This window comes from Erythrolamprus reginae, chromosome 2 (assembly GCF_031021105.1).
Source record: "Erythrolamprus reginae isolate rEryReg1 chromosome 2, rEryReg1.hap1, whole genome shotgun sequence".
NCBI classification, from domain to species: Eukaryota; Metazoa; Chordata; class Lepidosauria; order Squamata; family Dipsadidae; genus Erythrolamprus; species Erythrolamprus reginae.
Genome location: NC_091951.1, coordinates 253,184,351 through 253,194,910, shown reverse-complemented (window position 1 = coordinate 253,194,910; position 10,560 = coordinate 253,184,351).

Below are 10,560 nucleotides of genomic sequence, written 5' to 3'. Positions count from 1 at the left end.
CACTATGGGTGAGTAATATAAAACAATTTAAAAGAAACAAACAAATAAATTGATCCCAGATTCAGTTCTTGGACCTGCAGTGAAGATAATGGTTTACTAAATACATCAAAACAACCTTCCTTTGTTTCTAACTAACCCTCTTCTAAAAAGTTGCTTGTTATAATCATCTTCTTTGGCACAATCCAGAGAACGTATGTGTTGTGAAAAGATCTAACATTTTGCTATATTTTTTTTCCTATTAACAGATGATCGTACTTTCTGCACCATCTGAAATAGAAGTTGATCCAGAAAATCTGATCTCTGAGAATGCCTTTTTCCTTCATTGGGAGGAATTCTCAGTATGAAATATGAGGATTCAAAGCTAAAGGACTTTTTAAATTTTATTCTATTTTATCCAAATCACACAAATTTACTGCCAGGTGAAGAAGAAGAAAAATAAATGAGTTGAAGTGCTGGATATTTTCACTAGAGGTCAGTCTTACTTTATATAATAAACAGCTCGTGATCCCTTGTGGATGATTCTTCCAGAGATCCCTATTTCCTTAATTAAATGGAGAAACAGAATGAAAAAAAACAAAAAGGGATTGGGAACAAAACTTTCTGCTTGGTTCCCCATTGAGGTTGCTTGTGGAAATCTGGGAGGGAGTTCAGAAATGAACCCTCTTCAGCTGACCGAGGAAATTGCCTGCTTGTGGAAGGGAACAAAGGAAGCTGTAGACCAGTAATGGTGAACCTATGGCATGGGTGCCACAGGTGGCACGCGGAGCCATGTCTGCTGGTATGTGAGCCATTGCCTTAACTCAGCTCCAATGTGCATGTGTGTGCTGGCCAGCTGCTTTTTGGCTCACACAGAGGCCCTGGGAGTTTTTGGTTTCCAGAGAGCCTCAGGAGGGGTGAGGGAGGGCAAAACATGAGCCTATTGGGCCCACCAGAAGTTGGGGAACAGGCCATTTTTGGCCTCCAGAGGGTCTCCAGGGGACAGGGGAAGCTATTTTTGCCTTCCTCAGGCATTGAATTATGGGTGTGGGCACTCACACATGAGCAATAGCGCGCACCCATGCTCTCTTGGCACCAGAGGAAAGAAAGGTTTGCCATCACTGCTGTAGACCATAAGGAAAATTGTACCCCAGCATACCTGTAAGGGTCCCCTTACTTCAAAGAGAAAGGCCTCGCCCAACAATATCTGACACTCCACAATAACCTCTGAGTCTTTCTCTGGCTCTTATTTCACCACCTTCCTTCATCCGTTATATGTCAATTGTCAGCCTGAGTTCTAAGACGGCCAACTGCCATTTGCCCATCCACCAGCTGATTGGATGCAGAGGGAGAGAGGGAGGTGTGAAAAAAAGAAAAGATACAATAGCAATAGCAATAGCATTTAGACTTATATACCGCTTCACAGTGCTTTACAGCTCTCTCTAAGCGGTTTACAGAGAGTAAGTCTATTGCCCCCAACAATCTGGGTCCTCATTTTACTCAACCTTGAGCCTCTTGAGATTCAATCTGCGAAACTCCTGGCAGCCAGTGATCAGCAGAAATAGCCTGCAATACTGCACTCTAACCACTGGACCACGGAGGCTCTTCAGTCCTCTCTTGTGTCATGCAACCTATGGTTAGTGTGAAAGCGTGGTTGGATGTCACCAAAGTGACAACTTTCCCAAGCTTCTTAAGTGAGTCAACGTGTGCTAGATTTCTGTACATAAACTCATTCTGGCTTCTTTCATTCAACAGTTCTTGTTTTAAACCTTCCCATTGAAAGTTGTATTTTATCTTAGGATGGAGATATGTTTATCCCAGGCATGTTTAAATTCAGTTACTGTGGATTTACCAACCACGTCTGCTGGAAGTTTGTTCCAAGTATCTACTACTCTTTCAGTACAAAAATATTTTCTCATGTTGCTTTTGATCTTTCCCCCAACTAACTTCAGATTGTGTCCCCTTGTTCTTGTGTTCACTTTCCTATTAAAAACACTTCCCTCCTGAACCTTATTTAACCCTTTGACATATTTAAATGTTTCGATCATGTTCATTAAGTCTTTTCTGATACGTTTTATGCTTATCAGGAAAGACTTAATGAACTCGATCTGTATAGTCTGGAGGACAGAAGGAAAAGGGGGCACATGATTGAAACATTTATCTGTCTGGAATCCATACCACATCTCAGACATCAACACCCTTGAAAATGTCCAAAGATATTTCACCAGAAGAGCCCTTCGCTCCTCCACTCGAAACAGAATACCCTACGAAAATAGACTAACAATCCTGGGCCTAGAAAGCCTAGAACTACGGCGCCTAAAACACGATTTGAGTATTGCCCACAAGATCATATGCTGCAACGTCCTACCGGTCAATGACTACGTCAGCTTCAACTGCAACAACACAAGAGCACGCAACAGATTCAAACTTAATACAAACCGCTCCAAACTTGACTGTAAAAAATATGATTTCAACAATCGAGTTATCGAAGCGTGGAACTCATTACCGGACTCAATTGTGTCAACCCCTAACCCCCAACATTTCTCCCTTAGACTCTCCACAATTGACCTCTCCAGGTTCCTAAGAGGCCAGTAAAGGGCGTACATAAGTGCATTGGTGTGCCTTTCGTCCCCTGTCCAATTGTCTTTCCTTTCTTTCACCTATCATATATATTCTCTTCCTTTCATATATCCTCTCCTCTTAGTTCACTTTTACCCTTATATATATTACCACATGTCTATTTTTCTTCCTATGTATTTGTGTATTGTACAAATGAATAAAATAAAAAATAAATAAACAAATAAATAAATATGTCAAAGGGTTAAATAAGGTTCAGGAGGGAAGTGTTTTTAATAGGAAAGTGAACACAAGAACAAGGGGACACAATCTGAAGTTAGTTTTCTTTCCAGTTAGGTAAACGCTCAAACCAAGAATGGTGCCACCCACACAAACACACACACACCGTATTTAGCTTGCCAAGAGGGTCATATTGGGGATTGTCAAGCATTTGGTCAAGGAGTGTGGAACCAACTCTCACCTCCGTGTCAATGATGGCATGACATCCCTCCATAATGAAACTCAAACTGGGCCACAACTCTCATTGTCGGGCTGGTGAGCCCGGGCGGGACGGACGGACACACACACAATGTGTATGTGTGTGTCTCAGAAAGCTTTCCTTCCTGTTGAACATAAACACATGCAGGCCTCCAGGGAAGTAGTCCTCGACTTATGACCGTTCATTTATTGATTGCTGAAAGCACCAAAAAAAAAAAGTCACTTGGGTCCATTTTTTTTTACCCTATGGGTTCTTCTACCCTTATTTCATTCATAGTCAGAAGGCTGGGAGGCTAATCTTACGAGTGCCTGCTGAAGACATTTTCATTTACTTGTGGAGTTTTAAAAACTTAAAAACTTAAATTATGAAGGCAAGACAGCAGTGGAAGGGATGTGCTGGTGCCTGGAGGCTGTTGGGGTCTGGATGGATGTCAACAAGCTCAAACTCAATCCAGACAAGACGGAGTGGCTGTGGGTTTTGCCTCCCAAGGACAATTCCATCTGTCCGTCCATTACCCTGGGGGGGGGGGAATTATTGACCCCCTCAGAGAGGGTTCACAACTTGGGCGTCCTCCTCGATCCATAGCTAACATTAGAACACCATCTTTCGGCTGTGGCAAGGAGGGCGTTTGCCCAGGTCCACCTGGTGCACCAGTTGCGGCCCTATTTGGACAGGGAGTCATTGCTCACAGTCGCTCATGCCCTTATCACCTCGAGGTTCAACTACTGCAATGCTCTCTACATGGGGCTACCTATGAAAAGTGTTTGGAAACTTCAGATCATGCAGAATGCGGCCGTGAGAGCTATCGTGGGGCTTCCTAGATTCGCCCACGTTTCTACAACACTCTGTGGCCTGCACTGGCTGCCGATCGGTTTCCGGTCACAATTCAAAGTGTTGGTAATGACCTTTAAAGTGTTGGTAATAAACCAGGCATTGGACCAGAATACCTCCGGAACCGCCTTCTACCGCACGAATCCCAGTGGCTAATAAGGTCCCACAGAGTTGGCCTTCTCCAGGTCCCGTCAACCAAACAATGTCATTTGGCAGGTCCCAGGGGAATAGCCTTCTCTGTGGCGGCCCCGGCCCTCTGGAATCAACTCCTCACGGAGATTAGAACGGCCCCCACCCTCCTTGTCTTTCGCAAGTTACTCAAGACCCACCTATATCGCCAGGCATGGCGGAATTAAGACATCTCCCCCAGGCTTTCTTATATTTTATGTTTGGTATGTATGAGCTGTATGGTTTTTTAAATTGTTTGGGGTTTTTATATAATTTTATTATTAGATTTGTTCCATTGTTATACTGTTTTTTTATTACTGTTGTGAGCCGCCCCGAGTCTTCGGAGAGGGGCGGCATACAAATCTAATAAATTGAATTGAATTGAATTGAATTATCAAAAAGCTAGGATTGACTAGGACAGTGATGGCGAACCTATGGCACACGTGCCACAGGTGGCATGCAGAGCCATATCTGCTGGCACATGAGATGTTGCCCTAGCTCAGCTCCAGCACACATGTGCACGATTTTTAGCTTTTGCACAGGGTCTAGGAGGGTGTTTTTGGCTTTCAGAGGACCTCTAGGAGGTGGGGGAGGGTGGAAAATGGGCCTACCAGACTCACTAGAAGTTGGGAAACTGGGTGCTCATGGCCTCTGGGGGATGGGGGAAGCCATTTTCACCCTCCCCAGGCATTGGATAATGGGTGTGGACACTCGCAAATGCCCAATAGTGCACGCACAGTGGTGCTTTTGCCACCCAAGGAAAAAAAGTTTCGCCATCACTGGACTAGAGTGTTTGACTTGTCTTCTCTCAGGTTCAATCCTAACAATGTTAGTTGATAGCACATGGACTCAGAAAAATTCTTTACTACTTGTCCACTAGTGAGTTATAAGACCTTATGACAGTGATGGCAAAACTTTTTCCCCTCGGGTGCCAAAAGCGTGTGTGCGTGCCAACACCCACAATTCAATGCCCCTCATGCACCATGCACCCCTCTGCACATGCACACATGATGTCCGCATTGCCCCATGCATGCATGCATGTCCCCCTCCCCCATTTTCCAACTTTTTTGGGGGGGCTTAAGTCTTCTTTTTGCCCTCCCCAGACTCCACAGTCTTTCTTGGAGCATGGGGAGGGCGAAAACAGCCTCCTCCACCCCCAAGGCCTTCTAGAGGCTGAAAATGGCCCATGTTCCAACTTCCGGTGGGCCCAGTAGGCCTGTTTTTCACCATCTCCAGGCTCCAGAGGCTTTCTGACACCCGTAAAGTGGGTGCAGAAGTTGGTGACAAATCAGTAGCTTGCCACACTTGCCTGATATTTATGGGAACTTGGGAGGGGTGATTTTCATGAGGGAACAGATGCAACCACAAAGCATTCTTTCGAGTGGTTCAAGGCCATCCTATACCCACCCACCTGGGCGGAAGCGGAGGAAGGACTTGCCCCGCTGGCACAATCTGAGTGGGCAATGTGACAAGTTTGTGGGTGGGGGGAACAAGGGATGTGAACTTTCAACTGAGTGGGAAACTCAGATTCAGGTTTTCCAGTGTGGGTGCCAGGATGGCTTCGGAAATAAATTGGAACTTTGAGGAGTACTTTGACTCAGATTCTGATTTAGTTCAGATGTTACTTGGAACCTTGACACCTCCCCTGCCCCCACTAGAGGCTGAAAGTGCCTTCCCAGAGCCTCCGCATGAACCAAAAATCAGCTGGCTGGCAGGGACACGCATGCTGTAGGGAAACAGCTTGCGTGCTGGCAGATATTATTATTATTATTATTATTATTATTATCATCATCATCATCATCATCATCATCATCATTATGTCGATACAACATAGAAACGAGATCACTATGCTGGATTTCGTATTTCATCACCAGTCGGGCGCTTCCCAAGCACCTAGGACTGCGTGATGTAGTGGCAAATTATGTTTGCCGATCCCAGTAAAGCGGCGTTTTGCAATTGACAGATGGAGATTTTGTCAATTCCGATGGTTTTCAAATGTCCACTGAGATCCTTTGGCACTGTGCTCAGCGTGCCAAGTACCACTGGGACTACTTTCACTGGCTTATGCCAGAGTCGTTGCAGCTCGATTTTTAGATCTTCGTATTTCACTAATTTCTCTAGCTGCTTTTCCTCAATTTTGCTGTCCCCTGGGATTGCAATGTCAATGATCTATACTTTCTTTTTCTCCACAATCAGGATGTCTGGTGTGTTATGCTTCAGAATTCAGTCAGTCTGAAGTTGGAAGTCCCACAGTAGTTTTGCTTGCTCATTTTCGACCACTTTTTGGGCTTATGATCCCACTAGTTCTTTGCCACTGGTAAATGGTAGTTCCGGCACAAGTTCCAGTGGATCATCTGTGCCACAGCATCATGTCTATGCTTGTAGTCAGTCTGTGTATGCTACAAAAAGATCGCACAGACTGACTACAAGCATAGATTATTATTATTATTATTATTATTATTAATAATAATAATAATAATAATAATAATAATAATTGGATTTCTATGCCGCCCCTCTTCGAGGACTCTGGGTGGCTCACAACATATAAAATATACAATACACAATATCTTAACCCAATTAACTAATTAAAAATCTAGAAATCCCCCGCGTGCTACCTAAGGCCGCGTGCTTCACCATCACAGCCTTAGGACAACATCCAGCCATTGCTGAGGCAATATATCCCTAATAAAGGCCAGTTTCATATTGCCATATTAGTAGTTCAGCGACATTGTATAATGCTAGAACAGTCTTTATGGGGCAATGCCAATTCTTCACTTTGAGGGTTAAATGTCATGCTAAGCAGGACTCAATTAAAAACCTTTTAGCAATCTGTAGTAAATTGGTAATATTGGTACTATGGTCCTAGATGTTGAACAATAGCAACAGAAGTACATTTTTTTCTGAAAAATAAGCTGCTGAATATAGAATTGGTGAAGAAGTAGAATATTGTTTTCGATGCATCTCAGTCTTGGTGCTGAAGGCAAATATTGGGCTTAAAGTAAAATGCAATCAGGGGTGCCCCAGCCTTTGGATGATGGGCTTTGAAAAAAATTTGTTCTAATAAGCAATCTAGGTATTGCACTTTAAATGCAATGAAATCTGTATCTTAATAGAGGCATTAGAAAGTATAATGAGAACAGAGATAATGAAATGCTTGTCCTTAAATATTTTACTAGAATTAAGATTGCACTCATATATAATAAGCAAATGTTATAAAATGCTGTCGCAAATTTCTATGGAGTATAGTATATGTTCTTCCTTAGCCTTGGGTGAATTAACGAAGGGCCAGATATTTTAAATTAGTAAATATTGCAGATTTCAACTCAGAAAACACAGTAGTTCATTTAACATAGAGAAGGGCAATGTATAATAAAATTCAGAGATGACATTTGCTCATGAAATTTGAAAGAAATTGAATGCATGGGGTAGTAAATAAATGCTTTGGAACAACTCTTGAATATAGGTGTTGTTTAATATTACTGTATTTTTCGGAGTATAAGACACACCAGGGTATAAGACGCACCTAGATTTTAGAGGTGGAAAACAAGAAAAAAAGTATTCTGAATCAAATGGTGTAGTAATATATTATTTAATAAAATACCAGCAGAATGTAGTAGAATACTTTTTACAAACATGTACCCTTTTTACAAACTTCAAACTTGACAGCTTTAAGACTTGTGGACTTCAACTCCCAGAATTCCCCCTCCAGTCATGTTGCTGCAAATGGGGTAATTAGAAAGTAAAATTACCCCCGTTTTTGTGAAAAATGGGCTGTTTTTTTGCCCGTTTTCCTGCAAAAATGGGGTGGGCGAAGGGTCCTGGAAGTCTGCAGGGAATTCCTAGGTGCTGGGGGATGGTAAAAATGCTGTTTTTGCAAACCCCAGGCCATTTTCCACCCATTTTTCCACCAAATGGGGCATTTTTGTCTCCTCCCCAGTCCCTAGGAGCTCTTTGCAAGCTTTCTAGGCCCTTTTCCCACCCCATTTTTACAAAAGAATGGGTGGAAAATGGTCCATTTTTTTTGCAAATATGGGGGCAGTTTTGCTATCCCCCAGCACCAGGAGCTCCGCAGGCTTCCCAGACCCTCTGTCCCATTTTTGCAAAAAACAGGCACATTTTTTCCAAAAGTAGGACACTGGAGCTGGGCTTAGGGACAGCAAAAATGGCTATATTCAGTGTATAAGATGCGCCAACTTTTTCATCCTCTTTTTTGGGGAAAAGGGTGTGTTTTATACTCCAAAAATATGTATCATAGCCAGAAATGATATACATCCCAGCAGCCCAAATTACAGCAAACAATGGATTGTCAATATAAAAAGTTGCACTTCTGTAATATAGAATCATGAATATCAACTTAAAACATGTAAAATTAACTATTAGTTAAATATATACTTTGGGTAGGTGCCATAATTATATGTTCCAAACAACATATAAATTTTAAGATAAAACCGCTAAAGAAATTGTGGCCAGTATATGGTCTGTCTTTAGAAAGTAATAATGAAGGCTGTAAGTTCATGTTTATTAATCATTCACACCCAATTATTCCTTATTCCTTTCATTCTTTGTTCTCTAGAAAGATGCTTTGATGGCTACCCTTTTATTTTTTTTACAACATGAAACTTCCCGTATATACTCGAGTATAAGTCGACCCGATTATAAGCCGAGGCACCTACTTTCGCCAAAAACCTGGGAAAACTTATTGACTCGAATATAAGTCCAGGGTGGAAAATACAGTGGCTACTGGTAACTTATAAAAATGGAATATTCTTCTATTGTAGCTTCTTAAAATTGTTTTTGTAGGAGAATAAAAAAACATATGAAGAACGGTTGCAAGAACTGGGTATATCTAATTTAATGAAAAAAGGGACCATGGGAGACATGATAGCATTCTTCCAATATCTCAGAGTTTGCCACAAAGAAGAGTCAACCTATTCTCCAAAGCAGAACAAGAGGGCAGAACAAGAAGCAATGGGTGGAAACTAAACGAGAGAAGCAACTTAGAACTAAGGAGAAAATTCCTGACAGTTGGAACAATGAATCTGTGGAACAGCCTACCACCAAACGTTGTGAATTCTCCAACACTGGAAGTTTTTAAGAAGATGTTGGATACCCATTTGTCTGAAGTAGTGTAGGGTTTCCTGCCTAGGCAAGGGGTTAGACCAGAAGACCTCCAAGGTCCTTTCCAACCCTGTTGTTATTATTATATTATATAACTTTTTTCCTTCCAAAATGCTTTTTATTTATTGCATCTTTCTTCCTCCCCTTCCAAAATCTTTCTTTTTTTTAAATTCCAAAAACCTCTTAAAATATCTTTAGGAATGTTATCTTAATCTTAAAACCTGTTATCTTAATCTTCATTACAATATCATTATAATTTTCTTAATAATTGGGATTTCATATACTCTTTCAAAACAATTGCTTAAATCAAACTTCCATGTGATAAATATTCAGATTTTCCATTTAAAACCTATTTCATAAGTTAAAATCATTATTACTACATCAATAGATCAGTAAATAACAATTGGGGGTTACTCAATCATTAACTGTAAAATCTTTCTTCTACATGATATTTATCTTGCATAAGGAGAAACCATACTCTTAAAAAAAGTTAAATCTATTCATATTGATTATGTAGAACGAATGATTAATGACAAAATTCATACTATTATATTATCCTAACCTTCGTATTGTTTTAAACAAGTCAGCATTAACAATCTGCTTGGGTAGGATAAATATAGTTGGAAGAAAAAGTTTAATTACACAGAGTTATCCCCACTTTAAGCAACAATTTCTTACAAAATAACCTATCCTGTTAATCAAATTTAAATGGGTAACTTAAATTTTACTTGTACATTTTATTTATTTGTAAAATATCTTTGCTGGCTTGATGAGAAGAGAAATCCATGGTTCCTTCCTTCTGAAAGTCTCTTCAACTCTCCCGCCCCTTCCCCCAGTGCTGCCTGTAGAGGAGGAGCTGTGATTGGTACAGCTTGCTGCCAATCAGATAGCTCTCTCAGTGCCTTTCTGTGTAGAGAAGGAGCTGTGATTGGTTCAGCCTGCTGCCAATCAGGCAGCTCAGGGGTAGCAAGAGCAGAAAGAAAAAAACCCTCCTGTTGCCAGCCATGAGGTTTCTTTCCTCCCTGCCTTTCACATCGGAACTGTGGAACTTTGGGACAGTTTTCAGGTCAGTGAAAGTTAGTGACTCTAGTATAAGTCGAGGTTGGATTTTTTCAGCACTTTTTTTGCTGAAAATATCGACTTATACTCGAGTATATACGGTAATTAGATGGGTGAAGGATGGAAGCTTTTCAAAAATCTCTTTTATGTTTTTCCATTGATTATGAATTTCATCTGCATAAATAAACCATCCTCACTGGATAAGTGCTGAGCAACCTGACATTTCCAGTTTTGTGTTTTTCTGTTTTCTCCTCTTCCTATCCTTGTGAGCTAAACCAGGCCAGATTTTAAAGAGAAGGATTGTTTGTGCATGTATTTATAAATTCAATTTGTAATTTCTGAAAATGATGGTC